Source organism: Mizuhopecten yessoensis, unplaced genomic scaffold (genome assembly GCF_002113885.1).
Source record: "Mizuhopecten yessoensis strain PY_sf001 unplaced genomic scaffold, ASM211388v2 scaffold9293, whole genome shotgun sequence".
NCBI classification, from domain to species: Eukaryota; Metazoa; Mollusca; class Bivalvia; order Pectinida; family Pectinidae; genus Mizuhopecten; species Mizuhopecten yessoensis.
The window spans coordinates 105765-128200 of NW_018407975.1; the positions used below are offsets into that span (position 1 = coordinate 105765).

Here is a 22436-nt window from a genome sequence, read left to right on the forward strand (position 1 = left end):
CCCCCTCCCCCCTCCCCTACTCAGCAAACTGCCACCCCTCTGTTCTCACAGTGGGATCCACTTTGCTCACATCTGGAAAGTACCACTGCGGTATGTAGGGTGAATAGGGTTAGGGATAATGACTTAGGTTGCTTTGGGGTAGGGGGAGCAAATTCGGTATGATCTATTACCAGCACATCTACAAATAAATGTCTGCACTCCCGTACATCTTATATCTATATTAAAACCCATCCACTGTATGGGAACATTTTCAAATCAAGAAGAAATTATCATAAGTAGTGTTTTTAGCATATAAACCATATTTCTGTTCCACAACTATCTCATTTCAACCTTAAAAAAAACAACCTTATTGGTGTGTGTCATAAAGATACATTAACCATGTAATTGCGATTCAGTTTGTAAAAAAAACTTTTCTGAAAGATAGGGTCCTATTTTTGACTCTCCTATGCATACTTATTCAATGGGTTTGAATCCCCAACACACGGAGTTTTTGTACATCACAAAGATAGTCGAGAAATGATTTTGGATAGTGACTATCTATGAGAGGGTTTCAGAGCTGGGAGCACAGGCCTGTGTGCCTTATGTGTGATGATAGCTCTCTGGTGTTATGGGGATGATCTTCTGAAGGCTGGCTGGGGCTGAGTGTGGAGCCAGGCAGGGGAACTTGTTTCAGAGGCTGGAGTGTCAGATTTCATTTAGCCTCTTCTCTAAACAGTAGGCCTCTCTCTCACCTTCCAGTGCCTCCACTGTCTGCTCCAGGGCCTTCAAGCCCAACCAAACTTTTCGATATATGGCACCCCAACTGTCATAGGAGTGACCAAGACACCACCCCAAGGACTGAAGGTGAGTCCCATGTACCCAAATCCACAGGGGTGAGGAAGTAGAAGAGGGGGTGGGGAGGAAGAGGGATGGGCTGTATTGATAGTTAGGTGAGGAATGTTGTGAGTTGTTCAAGTATTGTGTTTGTGTGTGTGTATGTGTCATACTTGGCTGTTTTATGTACAGGTAGTGTGTGTGTGCCATACTTAATGCTCTGTTGTGTTTATAGAGGCACATACATATTTGTGGAGTATAGTATGGTGTCATACTTCTGGGAAAACTTTTAATACACCTGTCATACAGGATTTTTGTGTACCAGGTGTATGGTTTAAAGATGTGTGTTGGGTGTAAGTGTGTGTGTATACTTGTACTATACCGTTTTACGCATCTGTGTCTTACGGAAGTGTACATTTTGGGAGTATCCTTGTATCATAAAATTATACACATTTGTGTCTTACGGAAGTATATGTTCAGGGAGTATCCTTGTATCATAAAATTATACACATCTGTGTCTTACGGAAGTGTATGTTTAGGGAGTATCCTTGTATCATAAAATTATACACATTCGTTGAGCTGTAGTAGGTGTACCAGCTGACACTCTACTTAAAACCAATTTCCTGTCAACAGATATCATTGATTCCCATTACTATCTGAAGCAATCAAATGTAGATCAATGATGGAAATTGGTTTTAGACAAGCGTGTTATAAAATCACTTGAAAAATCATGGAAAATACAAAAATATTCAATAACCAGATATATAATATGCATTATAGAATAACTATCTTCAAATCTGACCTTATAACATACCCCGGGTAATACCACAAAATAAAGAATCTGCTGATGTTTAACCTTAGAGTGCACTCTATTTGATCAATCTTGTTTGTCTGAACACTTAGTTTCTGCTGGGAAAAAGTCAGACACAGATAAGAGATAAAATCTTGGTATCGTATACCAGGATATTTCTGTGAGGATGATACTTTCTTGATTTCTCAGGTCAATATGTGTTCCCGAAAATACATGAGCCCCTATTGTACATCCATAACCGTAATGTCATCTTGAAATCGTGCTCATGTGGTTGTGACGATACACATACATAAAGAGTAATGAGGTTTGGAAATAGATTGTATCACACATCTAATAGTTTTGTTGATGAATTGTTTAATGAAGCTGTTGCTCATTATGCTGTCATAAAGCCTATTCATTTGATCATTTGACACTTTTTTTAAAACTTTAAAACAACTTCTTCTAGGTAACCAAAAGGCCCAGGATGATGGTATTTGGCCAGAAGCATGCTTGGATGAAGGGCTACCAAGTTTGTTCAAATAAATGACCTTCATCAATTTCAAGGTCACAGGGGTCAAATATGTTAAAATCTTTAAACAACTTCTTCTGAATAACCAAGAGGCCTAGGATGATGATATTTGGCCAGTAATATGCTTGGATGAAGGGCTTCCAAGTTTGTTCAAATAAATGACCTTGCCTTATATTCAAGGTCACAGGGGTCAAATATGTTAAAATCTTTCAAACAACTTCTTGTGAATAACCGAGACGCCTAGGGTAATGATATTTGGCCAGTAACATGCTGGGATGAAGGGCTACCAAGGTTGTTCAAATAAATGATCTTGACCCACTTTCAAGGTCACAGGGGTCAAATATGTTTAAAACCTTTAAACAACTTCTTCTGAATAACCAAGAGACCTAGGATAATGCCAGTAACATGCTGGGATGAAGGACTACCAAGTTCAAATGAATGACCTTGACATATATATTTTAAGGTCACAGGGGTCAAATATGTTTAAAACCATTGAATGACTTCTTCTTATAAAGCAAAAGGCCAAGGGTGATGATATTTGGCCATTAACATGCTGGAATGAAAGACTACCAAGTGAATGACCTTCGCCCATATTCAAGGTCACAGTGGTCAATATATGTTTAAATCTTTAAATGATTTGTTCTGTATAACCAAAAGGTCCAGGGTAATGATATTTTTCCAGAAGCATGCTGGGTTGGAAGACTATAAACTCTGTTCAACCTAATATTATAATGTCCTTGTTCGACATTCAAGGTCACAGGTGTCATATGTTTAAATCTTTTAATAGGTTCTTATGAATGAAACACTAATATTTTGCCTGTAGCTTCATTTTAGTCCACTTTTAAGATTACAAGTGTGAGATTAATACCAGGTGAGTGATGCAGGCCCATTGGGCCTCTTGTTATTCCTGAAGACGACAATCCAGACTTTGAAGTTGTATCTTAACATGTGAATACTACTAGCTTCACCTCTTCACATATATCTGTAAAACAAGGGATAGGACATTTACTGTAAAACAATGGATAGGACATTTACTGTAAACCAAGGGATAGGACATTTACTGTTAAACAAGGGATAGGAAATTTACTGTAGAACAAGGGAAAGGACATTAACTGTAAAACAAGGGATAGGCCATTTACTGTAATACAAGGGATAGGACATTTACTGTAAAACCAGGGATAGGACATTTACTGAAAAACAAGGGATAGGCCATTTACTGTAAAACAAGGGGTAGGACATTTACTGTAAAAAAAGGGATAGGACATTTACTGTAATTCAAGGGATAGGACATTTACTGAAAAACAAGGGATAGGCCATTTACTGTAAAACAAGGGACAGGACATTTTCTGTAAAACAAGGGATAGGAAATATACTGTAAAACAAGGGATAGGACAGTTACTGTAAAACAAGGGATAGGCCATTTACTGTAATACAAGGGATAGGACATTTACTGAAAAACAAGGGATAGGACATTTACTGAAAAACAAGGGATAGGCCATTTACTGTAAAACAAGGGACAGGACATTTTCTGTAAAACAAGGGATAGGCCATTTACTGTAATACAAGGGATAGGACATTTACTGAAAAACAAGGGATAGGACATTTACTGTAAAACAAGGGATAGGACATTTCAATTTCTGGAGAAAATTAAGTTTCTGGATTAAAATAGCAAGTATGATTTTGATGAAGGAGAAAGTTTGCTGAATAAGAAAGGAGTGTGATCACTACCATCCATAATGAATGGATCATTGGGATTAAATGATGGATTGTTAGCACCAGGATTATTGGATTAGCAGTGCCCAGATTAATGGATTATCCGTGCTTGGATTCTGAATTATGACTAATTGGAACCAAAATTAATGGATTATTGGTTCCCGATGCAATGGATTTTTAGTGATGAGATAATTGTTGTTGCATTAATGGACTATTGTTACCAGGAAGCCAGGATTAATGGATGAACCGAACTGAAATTAATGGACTGTTGTTACCAGGAAGCCAGGATTAATGGATGAACCGAACTGAAATTAATGGACTGTTGTTACCAGGAAGCCAGGATTAATGGATGAACCGAACTGAAATTAATGGACTGTTGTTACCAGGAAGCCAGGATTAATGGATGAACCGAACTGAAATTAATGGACTGTTGTTACCAGGAAGCCAGGATTAATGGATGAACCGAACTGAAATTAATGGACTGTTGTTACCAGGAAGCCAGGATTAATGGATGAACCGAACTGAAATTAATGGACTGTTGAACTTCAATAAGTTATTGGATCATTGAAGTACAACTAGCAGATTTTCAACAGCACTGTGACATCACATATTTTCGTGGGGCCCAAATGATGTGGTTTCTGGAAAAACGCCATTTCCTGGGTACATAAATTCAAGGATTAGGAGTACCCACTCAAATGGAGCATTGCTTTATATCAAACTTGTAATTACTTTGTGGACCTATGAACTTATGGATGAAGATAACCCAGGAAATGAATGAAATAAAAAATCCCACAGAAATTAGTGATATCGCAGCCATTGGTGTATCCTGTTTGATATGTGTTGACATTTCAGCTGAAAGACTATACATGACTGGCATTCTTAGAATTACAAATATCAAAGATATAACTTATAGGTGAAACAAATTACAACAAAGCTGTGGGTACCCGATTATGTGTCCATAACAAATATAATTTGCTTTTACTTTACATAATGTAAATGAGAGTAAAATGTATATATAAGTTTGTTGTATATATTTCTTGTAAAGTACAGGCAAGTGAAGGCCCATTACATGAAAAATGTCATACTAGTCAAACTCTAGAATTAACAAGACACCACTAATCCTTATTAATTGAATCACCTTTAATCCTCAAAAATTCAGCAACCACTAAACCTTGTCAATTCATCCACTACTTATCATCTTCAATTCAACTACCACTAACCTTTGTTAATTCCAGTCACCCCTTATCCCCATTCAGCCATCACTAATCCTCCTTTATCATGTCACCACTAATCTGACTTTATCCAGCCATCACTAATCCACATTTATCCAGCCACCATTATTCCTACTTTTTTCAGCCAACACTAATCTCCATTATCCAGCCATCACTAATCCACATTTATCCAGCCACAACTAATCCTCTTTTATCCAGCCTTTACTAATCCTCCTTTATCCAGCCACTACATATCCTTGTTTATCCAACCACTACATATCATTTGTTTATCTCACCCCTACATATCCTTGTTTGTACAGCCACTACATATCGTTGTTTATCCAGCCACTCCATATCCTTATTTACCCAGCCACTACATATCGTTGTTTATCCAGCCACTCCATATCCTTATTTATCCATCCACTACATATCCTTGGTTAGCCAGGCACCACATATCCTTGTTTACCCACCCATTACATATCCTTTTTTTATCCAGCCACTACATATCCTTTGTTTATCCAGCCACTACATATCTTTGTTTATCCAGCCACTACATATCCTTATTTATCCAGCCACTACATATCCTTGTTTATCCAGCCACTACATATCCTTGTTTATCCAGCCACTGCATATCCTTATTTATCCAGCCACTACATATCTTTGTTTATCCAGCCACTACATATCCTTGTTTATCCAACCACTACATTTCCTCATTAGTTAAGCCACTACATTTCCTCATTAATTAAGCCACTACCAATCTTCATCCAATCACCTTTAACGCATATCAATCCAAACGTCTCTTATTCAGTTGTCCCACTATATGTGTATTATATAACCTACAGAAAGGATATCATAACTATGGAATTCTACTAGTTGAAACTCTTACTGGTGGTAGTTTAACTCATTCACCCCTGTAATTTTATAATGAACTATTCCAGCCTTTGAATTGGAAGAGTTAAAATGTGTGCTCAGGGGTGAATGAGTTAATATATGCTTTAAACACTACTGAAATTACAATAATGAACGTGTTTTAAAGATGTCATCTTAAAAGTAAATGTGTTAGTGGTTGTTAACTTTTCATGTTAGGTGGAATGTGAATATGTGTTCTGTATGATGTATATAGTTCTTAGCTTTCTGTTTCAATTTGAAGGTGAATGTGTTCTCTGAATATTCAGAGTTGTACATTACATGATCCTTAGCATGGCTAAGTTTCCAGTCTGTGTTTCATACATTCTTAGTTTTAGGGTCAGTGCAATATACAGTGTTATAAGCCTGGATTGCAAGTTTCAAAATTATGTTGTGTATAGTTCTTTGTTTCAAGGTAATGGGTATGATATTTATAAAGTTTGAGTGGGTGATGTATGTGGTTCTTAGCTTGCCTTGTTGGCTAGAATGTGTACTACAGACAGATTCCATTGCTGGTTGTACACTGCACACACAGATGGGAGGTTACTAGACAGATTGACTATCTCTTACTGGTATACACAGCAAAATGCATGCCAAATGTTTGATGTTGGTTAGTGCTGAGATGGTGGTATCTGATATACAGGTTTCAAAAAAATGGGAGGGAGGGGGAGAAGGCATGCATGGAGTGGGGGAGTGAAGATCTGAGGGAGGGGGAGAAGGCATGGGGTGGGGGAGTGAAGATCTGAGGGAGGTGGAGAAGGCATGGGGTGGAGAAGTGAAGATCTGAGGGAAAGGGGAGAAGGCATGCATGGTGGGAGGAGTGAAGATCTGAGGGAGGGGGGAGAAGGCATGCATGGTGGGAGGAGTGAAGATCTGAGGGAGGTGGTGAAGGCATGGGGTGGGGGAGTGAAGATCTGAGGGAGAGGGGAGAAGGCATGCATGGTGGGAGGAGTGAAGATCTGAGGGGGGGGGAGAAGGCATGGGGTGGGGGGGTGAAGATCTGAGGGAGGGGGAGAAGGCATGGGGGGGGGGAGGGAAGATCTGAGGGAGGTGGAGAAGGCATGGAGTTAGGGAGTGAAGGTGAGGGAGGGAGAGAAGGCATAGGGGAGGGGGAGTAAAGATCTGACGGAGGGAGAGAAGACATAGGGGTGGGGGAGTGAAGATCTGAGGGAGGTGGTGAAGGCAAGGGGTGGGGGAGTGAAGATCTGAGGGAGGCGGAGAAGGCATGGGGTGGGGGAGTGAAGATCTGAGGGAGAGGGGAGAATGCATGCATGGTGGGAGGAGTGAAGATGTGAGGGAGGGGGAGAAGGCATGGGGGGGGGGAGTGAAGATCTGAGGGAGGTGGTGAAGGCATGGGGTGGAGAAGTGAAGATCTGAGGGAAAGGGGAGAAGGCATGCATGGTGGGAGGAGGGAAGATCTGAGGGAGGTGGTGAAGGCAAGGGGTGGGGGAGTGAAGATCTGAGGGAGGTGGAGAAGGCATGGGGTGGGGGAGTGAAGATCGGAGGGAGGTGGAGAAGGCATGGGGTGGGGGAGTGAAGATCGGAGGGAGGTGGAGAAGGCATGGGGTGGGGGAGTGAAGATCGGAGGGAGGTGGAGAAGGCATGGGGTGGGGGAGTGAAGATCTGAGGGATGGGGAGAAGGGATGGGGCGGGGGCGTGAAGATCTGAGGGAGGTGGAGAAGGCATGGGGTGGGGGAGTGAAGGTCTGGGGAGGGCGACGGAAGATTAAGTGGAGGTGGAATGAAGATTTCAAATTCAATAAATGTTATTGTCAAAGGACAAATGGATTGGGCAACAGGCATAGCCTTTTAGGCCCTCTCCAAACATAGTAACAGACAGTGGTACAAGCAATAGACATAGACATTAGAACACATACAAACACATATAAACATGTTGGTATTATCAAATTAATAATCAAATTAGGGGAGACAACTACTAATACCCATTTTTAGCTCACCGAAGGGCAAGTGAGCTTATGCCATGGCGCAGCATCCGTCGTCCATCGTCCGTCCGTCCATCCGTCCGTCCGTCAACTTTAAAACACTACTTGTCCTGAACGACCCAGTAGATTTTGACCGAATTTGGTCAGTAGCATCTTTGGGGGAAGGTGAATAAATTTTGTATAGGAATGAAAGGATTTGTTCCATATTAAGTCTGAATCATCCTTGGGTGAAGGGGAACCAATTTTGTATAAACCGTGGGTCTGGCCCCCCCAGAGGCCTTGGGGGCAGGTCCCAATAGGAGAAACATAGCAAATTCTTTAAAATCCTTCTCATTCTGTAGGAATGAAAGGATTTGGTCTGAAGCATTATTGGGTAAAGGGGAACCAATTTTGTATAAATGGTGGGTGTGGCCCACCTGGGGGCTGAGGGACGGGGCCCAATAGGGGAAACATAGCAAATTCTTTAAAATCCTTCTCATTCTGTAGGAATGAAAGGATTTGGTCCATATTTGGTCTGAAGCATTATTGGGTGAAGGGGAACCAATTTTGTATAAATGGTGGGTGTGGCCCACCTGGGGTCTGAGGGGCGGGGCCAAATAGGGGAAATATAGCAAATTCTTTAAAATCTTTCTCCTTCTGTAGGAATGAAAGGATTTGTTCCATATTTGGTCAGAAGCATCCTTGGGGGAAGATGAACCAATTTTGTATAAACTGTGGGTCTGGCCCCCCAGGGGCCTGAGGGGCGAGGCCGAATAGGGGAAACATAGCAAATTATTCTTTAAAATCCTTCTTCTTCTGTAGGAATGAAAATATTTGGTCCATATTTGGTGTGGGTCATCCTTGGGTAAAGGGGAACCAATTTTGTATAAACGGTGGGTGTGGCCCCCTTTGGGGCTGAGGGGCGGGCCCAATAGGGGAAATATAGCAAATTATTCTACCATAGGGATAAAGGGATTTTATCCTAATTTAGTCTGAAGCATCCTTGGGCCAAGGGGACTCAATTTTGTATAAGCAGTGGTTGTGGTCTCCCAGGGGGCAGAAGGGCGGGGCCCAATAGGAGAAATAGAGGCAAAACCTTTAAAATCCTTCTTCGACCATCGGGATGAAGGGATTTTATCCTTATTTAGTCTGGAGCATCCTTGGGCCAAGGGGACATTTTGTATAAACAGTGGGTATGACCCCCCTAAGGGCTTAGGGGTGGGGCTCTGTTTGAAGTTTGTTCTTGCTATTTCTCAAGTATTGGATGGATCTTTCTGAAATTTCATATGTACTTACAGCACCTACCATGGAGTGCTATATCCTTACTTCATACCAATTATTTTAAACACATTCAGGTGAGCGATACAGGCCCTTTGGGCCTCTTGTTATCATTATTGAATCTAATGGTTTAAATTCTAACCTTTTATTTTGATACCGAAAGGACATATAATATATATATATATACATATTATGAAGAGAAAAGAAAAATAATTTGTTGATGGAGCTGCAAGTATAAACATTTGGGGAGGGCGACGGAAGATTTAATGGAGGTGGAATAAAGATCTAGGGGATGAGGAGTGAAGATTTTTGGGAGTGGAATAAAGATTTGGGTAGAAGAGTGAAGGTGTAGGGGTGGGGGAATGAAGGCCAGGGGGATGGGAATAAAGGTCAGGGGAGGGAAAATATAGGTTAAAGGGGAGGGAAAGTGAAGGTCAGGGGGGGGAGTGAAGGTACTGGGGAGGAAAGTGATGGTCTAGGAAAAAGAAGTGATGTTTTGAGAGGGGAATTGAAAAGTCTGGGAGTCTGGGTGGGGAATTGAAGATTGTGGGGGGGGGGGGGGGGGNAAGTTTTTGGAGGGAAAGTAATGGAAGGGAGATCTAAGAGAGGGATTGAATGGCTGACGACATAATTGTGACATAGTTAAAGGGATATGTAGCTGTTTTTGTTCCTGTTCCAAATTCTAATCCTTTCAAATAGCTCATCAAAGGCAGGTAGTGATATTCAATGTGGTTGATGAAGGAGACTGATGGGGGGTGACCTTTGACTTTTGAACCTTTGTATGAGATTATCAACCTTGAAGGAGAGCATTAAGAAGGGGAAGCTACCCTGATTTCATGCCTTCAGATTCTAGTGTTATCATCTAGGTCAGATGATCCCTACACCTGGTGCTGACTCGTATCCCGTGCTACGCCCCCTGGTGGGGTCTGAGAGCTCTATCTTAGTGGTATGGAAGTGGGCGCTAAATTTAGACTATCTTCTGCCTCACTCAGTAGTGGGTACTGATAGAGTGGAATGGAGAATCTGTTCAGAGAAAACCAAATTGGAAGAATAAATATAGTAAGGTGTGGGAGAACCTGGACTTCTCTCTTTCTGCATTTTATTCAGTCAAAACAATGAGATCATACAGGGCTACACAAAGAAATAATACAGTTTGCTAAAAAAGAAAAAGAAGCAAATAAACAATTTGTAGAAAATGACAAGATAGGGTAAAGATAATTATCACAAGCATTGCAATTGGAACTGCTTATACAGAATCGGTGAATAAGGAAGAATTAAAGGCTTTTTTCACGTCCTCTGATTCTGCAAGGGGCTGAATTGACATATTTGGTGTATTTTCACTTCAACATTTATTTGCTCTTTAGATGCAACAAAAAGTGTTATGATATGATAGAGGGGGAAACCTTTGTGATAAAGGATTGTATTGTAATACATGTCCTGATAGGTTGTCACAGAGGGGGAAACCTTTGTGATAAAGGATTGTATTGTAATACATGTCCTGATAGGTTGTCACAGGAAAAAGTATTAGATAGATCGTGAAGATCTAAGATATTTTATTATGAAATTTAAACCTATTTCTATCTCCAGTAATTAGGCTGTTGTGTAGTTATCAGCACTTTTGTACAACTGTGTAGTCATTAGCAAATTTAAATCATCTCACAGATACAAAAAAATAGCTTTTGATGATGTAGCAATAGTTGAATTTTGTGTCACCTGCTAAGTGATATAAAGGGATCATTTCCATCTGGGTCATTATCCTCAACATTATCCACATAAATAGTTTCCTTGCTGAAACTCTTACAGGTTTACTTTGATTTTCTTCAAACTTAATACAAATACCTAATATCATATTAACCCAAACCTGAAAATCAGCATGCCCAAAAGGGAGGGGCGTTACAACTTCTGTGAAATTCTTGTTCTATTATCATTTGATAAGAAATGTTATGAGTGGCAATATATCTATATACTATGTCACAGCAGAAAATAATATTAATGTGTGTACACACAGAGGAAATAGGTACATACCTTGTGTGTACACACAGGATACAGAGACAAACCTTGTGTGTACACACAGGATACAGGGATACATACCTTGTGTACACACAGTACACAGGGATACATACCTTGTGTACACACACAGGATATAGGAACATACCTTGTGTGTACACACAGGACACAGGGACAAACCTTGTGTATACACACTGGATACATGGACATACCTTGTGTATACACACATGATACAGGAACATATACCTTGTGTACACACACAGGGTATAGGTACATATCTTGTGTGTACACACTGGATACATGGACATACCTTGTGTATACACACATGATACAGGAACATATTCCTTGTGTACACACACAGGGTATAGGTACATATCTTGTGTGTACACACTGGATACATGGACATACCTTGTGTATACACACATGATTCAGGAACAAACCTTGTATATACACACGGGATCCAAGGATGTACCTTGTGTACACACAGGACACAGGGATATGTATCTTGCCTACACACTGGATACAGGGACTTGCCTTGTGTACACACCAGATACAGGGACATATTTTGTGTACACACAGGATACAGGGACATACCTTGTGTAGACACACATGATACATGGACATACCTTGTGTACACAGAGGATACAGGGTCAAACTTTGTGTACACACAAGATACAGGGATACATTCCTTTTGTACACACAGTACACAGGGATACATACCTTGTGTACACACACAGGATACAGGTACAAACTTTGTATACACACAGGATACAGGGACATACCTTGTGTAGACACACAGGATACAGGGACATACCTTGTGTAGACACACATGATACATGGACATACCTTGTGTACACACAGGATACAGGTACAAACCTTGTTCATACACACAGGATACAGGGTCAAACTTTGTGTACACACAAGATACAGGGATACATACCTTTTGTACACACAGTACACAGGGATACATACCTTGTGTACACACACAGGATACAGGTACAAACTTTGTATACACACAGGATACAGGGACATACCTTGTGTGCACACACAGGATACAGGGACATACATTGTGAACAAACAGGATACAGCGACATATTTTGTGTGCACACAGGATACAGGGACAAACCTTGTGTATACACACAGTATACATTGACATACTTTGTGCACAAACAAAGGATACATGGACAAACCTTGTGTACACACACAGGATACAGGGACATACCTTGTGTAGGCACACATGATTCAGGGACAAACCTTGTGTACACACCAGATACAGGGACATATTTTGTGTACACACAGGATACAGGGACAAACCTTGTGTATACACACAGTATACATGGACATACTTTGTGCACAAACAAAGGATACATGGACAAACCTTGTGTACACACACAGGATATAGGTACATACCTTGTGTACACACACAGTGTGTACACACAGGAAACAGGGACAAACCTTGGGTATACACACAGGATACACGTACAAACTTTGTATGCACACAGGATACAGGTAGAAACTTTGTATACACACAGGATACCACTGGATACATGGACATACCTTGTGTACACACACACGATACAGAGATACATACCTTGTGTATGCACACAGGATACAGGTACCAACTTTGTATACACACCGGATACAGGTACAAACTTTGTATACACACAGGATACAGGGACAAAGTTTGTGTACACACAGGATACAAGGACAAAGTTTGTGTACACACAGGATACAGGTACAAACTTTGTATACAAACAGGATACAGGGATACATACCTTGTGTACACACACAGGATACAGGGACAAACTTTGTGTACACACAGGATACAGGTACAAACTTTGTATACACACAGGATACAGGGACAAACTTTGTGTACACACACAGGATACAGCGACATATTTTGTGCACAAACAAAGGATACATGGACAAACCTTTTGTACACACACAGGATATAGGTACATACCTTGTGTACACACACAGGATACAGGGACATATTTTGTGTACACACACAGGATACAGGGACATTCCTTGTGTATACACACAGGATACAGGGACATACCTTGTGTGCACACACAGGATACAGGAACATACATTGTGATCAAACAGGATACAGGGATATATTTTGTGTGCACACAGGATACATGGACATACCTTGTGTAGACACACAGGTTACAATGACAAAATGTGTGTACACACAGGAAACAGGGACATATTTTATGTACACACAGGATATAGGGACATACCTTGTGTAGACACACAGGATATATGGACATACCTTGTGTACACACAGGATACAGGTACAAACCCTGTTCATACACACAGGATACAGGGACAAACTTTGTGTACACACAGGATACAGGGATACATACCTTTTGTACACACAGTACACAGGGATACATACCTTGTGTACACACACAGGATACAGGTACAAACTTTGTATACACACAGGATACAGGGACATACCTTGTGTGCACACACAGGATACAGGGACATACATTGTGAACAAACAGGATACATTGACATACTTTGTGCACAAACAAAGGAAACATGGACAAACCTTGTGTACACACACAGGATACAGGGACATACCTTGTGTAGACACACAGGATACAGGGACATACCTTGTGTACACACACAGTATACAGGGACATTCTTTGTGTATACGCACCAGATACAGGGACTTACCTTGTGTACACACACAGGATACAGGGACATATTTTGTGTGCACACAGGATACAGGGACATACCTTGTGTAGACACAAAGGATATAAAGACAAACTGTGTGTACACACAGGAAACAGGGACATATTTTGTGTACACACAGGATACAGGGACATACCTTGTGTAGACACACAGGATACAGGGACATACCTTGTGTACACACACAGTATACAGGGACATTCTTTGTGTACACACACCAGATACAGGGACTTACCTTGTGTACACACACAGGATACAGGGACATATTTTGTGTGCACACAGGATACAGGGACATACCTTGTGTAGACACAAAGGATATAAAGACAAACTGTGTGTACACACAGGAAACAGGGACATATTTTGTGTACACACAGGATACAGGGACATACCTTGTGTAGACACACAGGATACAGGGACATACCTTGTGTACACACACAGTATACAGGGACATTCTTTGTGTACACACACAGGATACAGGGACTTACAATGTGTACGCACAGAGGATATCTATTTTTTTAGACACATTCCTATTATTATTTATGGAGATTTCCTTTGTGCTATTAAAAAAAATTGGTATTGTTTTATGAATAATGGTAATATTTTGTAATTACTTAAGAAATGATGGAATGTGTTCTAAACAGATTCCAGGTATCTTTTTGGGACCTTTGTCTTTCATATTTTTGTAAGAAATTCCTTACATTTGGACGTAAGACCTCCAAGAAGAATTATTTGATCCACTAGGATAAGATGTGCATGCAACCAAGGGATCCAAGAGCTATTGTCAAAATTATGATGAGCAGAATTTGATGTTTTTATATTTTATGTGAGGGCTATGTTGTGGGAAACTCTAGATCTGGTACAGCAGCTGTGTGAGTGCTGCGAGTAAATGCCATACATTCCCGGCCAGAACTCTGTTGTAGTACTCTACCATAGGGTCAGGCTTACACAAAACTCCTGTACTCCACCATAGGGTCAGGCTTACACAAAACTCCTGTACTCCACCATAGGGTCAGGCTTACACAAAACTCCTGTACTCCACCATAGGGTCAGGCTTACACAAAACTCCTGTACTCCACCATAGGGTCAGGCTTACACAAAACTCCTGTACTCCACCATAGGGTCAGGCTTACACAAAACTCCTGTACTCCACCATAGGGTCAGGCTTACACAAAACTCCTGTACTCCACCATAGGGTCAGGCTTACACAAAACTCCTGTACTCCACCATAGGGTCAGGCTTACACAAAACTCCTGTACTCCACCATAGGGTCAGGCTTACACAAAACTCCTGTACTCCACCATAGGGTCAGGCTTACACAAAACTCCTGTACTCCACCATAGGGTCAGGCTTACACAAAACTCCTGTACTCCACCATAGGGTCAGGCTTACACAAAACTCCTGTACTCCACCATAGGGTCAGGCTTACACAAAACTCCTGTACTCCACCATAGGGTCAGGCTTACACAAAACTCCTGTACTCCACCATAGGGTCAGGCTTACACAAAACTCCTGTACTCCACCATAGGGTCAGGCTTACACAAAACTCCTGTACTCCACCATAGGGTCAGGCTTACACAAAACTCCTGTACTCCACCATAGGGTCAGGCTTACACAAAACTCCTGTACTCCACCATAGGGTCAGGCTTACACAAAACTCCTGTACTCCACCATAGGGTCAGGCTTACACAAAACTCCTGTACTCCACCATAGGGTCAGGCTTACACAAAACTCCTGTACTCCACCATAGGGTCAGGCTTACACAAAACTCCTGTACTCCACCATAGGGTCAGGCTTACACAAAACTCCTGTACTCCACCATAGGGTCAGGCTTACACAAAACTCCTGTACTCCACCATAGGGTCAGGCTTACACAAAACTCCTGTACTCCACCATAGGGTCAGGCTTACACAAAACTCCTGTACTCCACCATAGGGTCAGGCTTACACAAAACTCCTGTACTCCACCATAGGGTCAGGCTTACACAAAACTCCTGTACTCCACCATAGGGTCAGGCTTACACAAAACTCCTGTACTCCACCATAGGGTCAGGCTTACACAAAACTCCTGTACTCCACCATAGGGTCAGGCTTACACAAAACTCCTGTACTCCACCATAGGGTCAGGCTTACACAAAACTCCTGTACTCCACCATAGGGTCAGGCTTACACAAAACTCCTGTACTCCACCATAGGGTCAGGCTTACACAAAACTCCTGTACTCCACCATAGGGTCAGGCTTACACAAAACTCCTGTACTCCACCATAGGGTCAGGCTTACACAAAACTCCTGTACTCCACCATAGGGTCAGGCTTACACAAAACTCCTGTACTCTACCATAGGGTCAGGCTTACACAAAACTCCTAACATATTATCTAACATGCTGTCTTCCACTTCTAGGGAGCATCAATTTTTAGGCTCACCTGAAGGGCCATGCAAGTTTAACCGTAGCTTAGCATCTATCATGAGTCCTTAACCATTTTCTTTTAAATTTAATTTAGTCTGGAGTATTGTTGGGCCAATGTTGTATAACAGAGAGTGTATGTGACTCCCTTCTGGGCACAAGGGAAGGACCTAATAGGGGAGATAAAGGTGGATGTTTAAATCAAGTTTTTTTCTACCAATCGAGAAAAACGATGCTCTAGACCAAACTTTATTTGGTCGAGAGCATCTTCGGGGACTTATAATGTTGCATGTGTAGGGGACCTGGACTCTGGGTTGATTGCCAGCAACCTGGTTACAATTGGTTAGAGAGTCCGTTTAGAGTTCAGAGGGTCCCGGTTCAAACCCCAGTTTAGCCGTGCATTTTCCCACTCCTGTTACAGTGGTTCCAATGACCAACCCTTGTTTCAAGCATTGGGTGTAGGCTTGGTAAGGGGATACCTGAACAACATGGGTTGTAAATAGGTGATGTCTTTGATGCCTTCGGGGGGGCAAGACTTAGAAAAAAGGAGGGACCATCTGTCTGTAGACACAATCTTGTCGTCCCCACAACTTCTCCTTCAGTCTTCAGCCAAATTTCAGGAAACCTCACTGAACCAATGATCAACACACTCATAATTTGTGCATTTGCAATTAATGTTTTGATTCGGCCGTATTGTTGGGGAGTCAGGGCTCTTTTTACAAAAGGTAGTTTGAAAATGTTAATCACACTACTCCTTCCAAAGTACTGCAATAATTTGTATGATACTGTAATTGGTACATGTAATACTTGCATTAAGAAAATATGAATGAAATATATAAATTGGAGTTACCTCCCCTATTTGTAAAGGATATGCTCCTTTGTTTCAAAGTGTTCTCAAAATAACTATTCTTATAGTTCTTGCCACAGACAGAGGTATAGGTATGCTATTCTGGCTATAGTTCTAGTTAACACATGGGTGATACATGGCCAATGAGCCTCTTGTTGCTATGAAAAAAACAACTCAATCAATGAGATTTGAGTATATGATATGATTACAAAGAAAAAATGATTATACAATGTTGATTTCAGAATAATATAAAACCCCAAACAATTGGTGCTTGTGACCCAAACAACACATTAGCAGACAAACCAACCTTCATTTTGTATTTAAAAATTTGTCCTTGAGTAATATACATTAAATGTCAAACCAGTTGATGCACCGACAATATATAAAAGATAATACCCACACTATTGCCAATCTTTAAATCCGGAAACCCAAAGAGAGTTACAAATTTTGTTATATAAATCACAGACTGGTACTGAAATACAGGATATTGCAGGACAGAATCCAATTTATTTTCCAGGCTTTGGAATAAAAAGAAAAACTAATGCATTCATAGAGTTTTTCTGATGACATGTTCAAATAAATACAGTCAGTAACAAACATATATAACTGCTACAAAAACAAAATACAATAAAACCCATCACTAACATAATGCTTCTTTATGTATTTTGGGGTTTTCAAATAAGCGGAGCAAAGTTACCTAGTGTTTGTTTGCATCTGTGTACAAAATCAGATTTCTTGTTTCAATATATGCTTGCCACATGCTAACATGGACGATATGTGTCATGAAATAACAATGTTGTTGGATGTTGAAGTACCATACCTCAAAATATTGTATCTTTGTTTAACCGACAGCTGCATTCCTTAGAGAACATCCTGTTCGTGGAGGAGGGAAAGAGGGTAAACATTACAGTATTTGTTCTTAAAATCGCTGTGACCCTTCATAAACATATTGTGCATTTTTTATCTTAAACAATTACTGTACTTGTTCCAATGATAGTGATGACCCTTTGTAAACATCGTATTTATTGTGCTTCATAGCCATTTACCGTACTTGTTCTAATAATTCAAGAGGCTTTGTAAATATTTACCGCACTTGTTCCAATGAAAGTGATGACCCTTTGTAAACATCAGAATATATTGTGCTTCATAGCCATTTACCGTACTTGTTCTGATAGTTCAGGAGGCTTTGTAAACTGTTACAGTACTTGTTCTAATAAATTCAGGAAGCTTTGTAAACAATAACCGTACTTGTTCTGATAAATTCAGGAGGCTTTGTAAACTGTTACAGTACTTGTTCTAATAAATTCAGGAAGCTTTGTAAACAGTTACCGTACTTGTTCTAATAAATTTAGGAGGCTTTGTAAACAGTTACAGTACTTGTTCCAATAAATTCAGGAAGTTTTGTAAACAGTCACCGTACTTGTTCTAATAAATTCAGGAGGCTTTGTAAACTGTTACAGTACTTGTTCCAATAAATTCAGGAGGCTTTGTAAACAGTAACCGTATAGTACTTGTTCCAATAAATTCAGGAAGTTTTGTAAACTGTTACAGTACTTGTTCTAATAATTTCAGGAAGTTTTGTAAACAGTTACCGTACTTGTTCTGATAAATTCAGGAGGCTTTGTAAACAGTTACCGTACTTGTCCTTATTCCTATACAGATATCTACCATAATCGTTGTAATAGGCAATTAGTCTTTATATAGTGATGTAGAAAAGAATGTTGGAAGATATGAAAGCAGTGCACCATTTTAGAGTATTAAGCTATGCAATAGTTTTTCATACTCTTCATAATTATACATTTACAAAAATTGTATTAATAAAGCTTTTGATAAGAAATTTTAACTTCAGTCTGTGCCCTGAAGGTAAACAGGTGTCTTATCTATTATTAGTATTGCATGCCTCATATCCCATTAACACAAAAGAGGTGTTATAAGGGCCAATAAAAGGTCGAAAAGACAGGTTAAACGAAATGACATCAAACAAACACAAGGTAAAAGACAAACGTTAAATTGAAAAGTAAAAGTGGCTATACTTAGTTTTATTTGAACAGACCAACAGTCTTTTAGGTTCGTTAGAACTGTACAGATATTTATTGTTTTGAAAAGAGAATTGAGATTTACTTAGACTATCAGAATCATCACTGATAGAATCTTTAAGAAACGTGAGGACATTATTCCTTTGAAAAAGGTCCTCAATATTGACAAGGAGAATGCCATTCTCTCGCTTTGACTAAAATTAGGGATATTTTAGTATTTGTTTTGTCCATCGATACGTCTGTGCTGGGATATTTTAGTATTTGTTTTGTCCATCGATCCGTCTGTGCTGGGATATTTTAGTATTTGTTTTGTCCCTCCATCCGTCTGTGCTGGGATATTTTAGTATTTGTTTTGTTCCTCCATCCGTCTGTGCTGGGATATTTTAGTATTTGTTTTGTCCCTCTATCCGTCTGTGCTGGGATATTTTAGTATTTGTTTTGTCCCTCCATCCGTCTGTGCTGGGATATTTTAGTATTTGTTTTGTCCCTCCATCCGTCTGTGCTGGGATATTTTAGTATTTGTTTTGTCCCTCCATCAGTCTGTGCTGGTGGGTTTCTGGTTTCTGGATCATATTTCAGCCACTTTTTTCATGAATTAAACTATATACATAGATACATCATGGGAAGGCAATGTGGCACATCCTAAAACAAGGTCACCGAGACTTAAATTTGACTTTTGACCTTGAATTTGAATACTAAATTAATGATTTCCAGAGCGTTTCTCAACTACTGTTTCATGAATAGGCATCAAACATTATATATATATATATGTACATCATAGGAAAGTGGTGTATTGCATATGAAAACAAGGTCACAATGACCTCTATTTGACCTTGACCTTTAATACATACTAAGAGCTTATCTCAGCCACTGTTTCCTGAATGGGCATCAGACTTTGTGTCCAGAACATCGCAGGAAGACAAGTGTATCATGTAAAATGAGGTCAATTGTTGTTACAACTATTTGACCTTGACCTCAATTACCAAAACACAGTATAGCATAGATTTGCAAAGCATATCTTGACTACCATTTTAAGATGTTTGTAAACTTCAGACTTGGTTTGAGTGTACTTGATAATCAAGGAATATATTGGGTAATAAAATTGGTTCGAATCCACCTCATTATGGTTTTTAGGTCACCTGAGCTTTGCTCAAGTGACCTATTCCGATCACTTTCCTTCGTCGTGTGTCGTGCGTAAACTTTTTACATTTTCAACCTCTTCTCAAGAACCAGTTGATGGAATTTGTTCAAACTTGGTCAGAATCATCCTTGGTAGATGAGGCTACATCCCTAGGGGCCAGGGCAGGGCCCCAAAGGGAAAATTAACCAATATTTCAAAATTCTTCTTCTCCAGACTCAGAGGTACTTAAGTCATTTTCTCTGCATGGATGGAAAGATCATCAGGGGTTTTATTTAAATTGTAAATTTCAGGACCCCCCCAGCTATCCATTCTGCCTTGGTGAGGGGGTAAAGTTTACTATAGTTTATATAGGGAAACAACACTTTTGGGTATATTTTGACAATTTTCTGTAGGAAATTATTCTTACTTGGTGAGAATTATTCTTGGAGAAAGATGGTTATAAATTGTAAAATCGGGATTCCTACCCTAACCCTAGGGACCAGGGCGGGCCTCAAAGGGAAAATTAACCAATATTTCAAAAATCTTCTTACCCAGACTCAGAGGTACTACAGTCAATTTCAGTGCAAGGATAGAAAGATCATCAGGACCTTTTTTGAAAATGTAAATTTCAGGTCCCCTGAGCAATCCGTTCCCCCTTGGGGAGGGGGTAAAGTTTACTATAGTTTATATAGGGAAATAACACTTTTGTGTATATTTTATCCATTTTCAGCAGAAAATTATTCAAACTTGGTCAGAATCATCTTTGGTGGATGGAATATAACATTGTAAAATTGGAATTCCTGCCCCATCCCCAGGGGCTAGGGCAGGGCCCCAAAGGGAACATTCACCAATATTTTAAAATTCTTATCCTTTGATTACATGACAAGTATTGTATTTCACTTAGTTTACATGCTGATTTCCACATCACATCTAAACCATAAAACAAAGCTACCAGTACCTATGATATAACTCAGGTGACTGCTAAGGCCCTTGGGCCTCTTGTTAACATACAACAGGGGCGTAGATATCTTGGCTACCATTGTAAGTATGGGTGTCAGACTTGATGTGAAGGTGGTCACAGTATGGTGTATTGAAAGTAGGTTCATGAGGTCAGCATCCAGCTATTTGACCTTGACCTCAAGTACCCAACATTATCTATATAGGAACAGTTATGTCTGGAGTGGGGATATCCATGAAGCCCTAATGCTTAGAGTTAAATCTGGTTTGTATAGTAATTGGTTTGACCACAGCGTCCATATTAGGATATGATTAGTATATAATAATCATGTGATTGGTCATTGTAAATACATTTATGAATTGAATGTCTTCACCATTGGTTGAAAGGAAATTAATGACTATCAATAATGCCCCCAACTCATCATTCAATTTATTTTAGTAAAAGTACAGACTGTCAACATGATATTTTTTCTTTCAGAACTAGACTTCAACAAGGAAAGGCGAAAATATTGGCCACCCTGGTTCCCATGGTAACAGTCGGTAGATGTCTGGTGTGAGGAGGCTTCATCAGTGAGGTAACAGTAAAAAATGTACCCTTAATGTCAGGGCTGAGGTGATCCATCTTTGTATCAATTTGTGTATGTTTGTGGCGTGTTTTAAAATTGTATGTATGCCTTATAGTTTGCACTAGAGAGAATCTGCCTTTAGCTCAGTCAGTATGGCCGTGGACTGGGAAGCTGGCACTCACGGGTTCCAGCCCCTGTGGAAGTATTTACTGAAATAACAAGGATTTTTAACTCTGAGATTTTTTATTTTAGTATTAGATGAGTTTATTGTTTACTCAATCATAGTTTGTAAAAGCACTGTTTTCCTGCGTGCAAATGACCAGTGTTTTGGTCAACATATATACAAATTACAAACAAATCACTAAGCGTGGTATGCCAAGATGGTAAAATCAGCCTTTGTGTTCTAGATATTTCATATGCGTATCTTATCCGTTCCATATACTTTCATCTTAAACTAGTAAATTAGGACTACTGGCTGTAGCATCAAGAAAATATCAGTTGCACACAGCTTGTTGATGAAATAAAACCGAGGCATCATGTGACAAATGTCTCCATGGGCAAAAGTACAGCCTTATCTAAATAATGGCTTATCTATAGGATGTAGTCTAACAGTACTGATGTAATCTAAATAATGGCTTATC

The 22436-nt window shown here is 40.0% G+C and overlaps 1 protein-coding gene across 3 annotated transcripts in view; it reads left to right on the top strand.

Annotated features, from left to right (window-relative positions):
• LOC110457666 overlaps window positions 1-22436 on the top strand; it is a 117713-nt gene that overhangs the window by 19122 nt on the left and 76155 nt on the right. Inside the window, exons 1-2 of one of the 3 annotated variants that reach the window (XM_021509024.1) lie at window positions 558-843; window positions 21708-21804. The gene's annotated coding sequence lies outside the window, so the exon portion shown is untranslated. Of the gene's footprint in view, window positions 1-557; window positions 844-21707; window positions 21805-22436 lie in introns of those variants that run through there. The other 2 variants (XM_021509026.1, XM_021509025.1) reach the window with 2 other exon arrangements.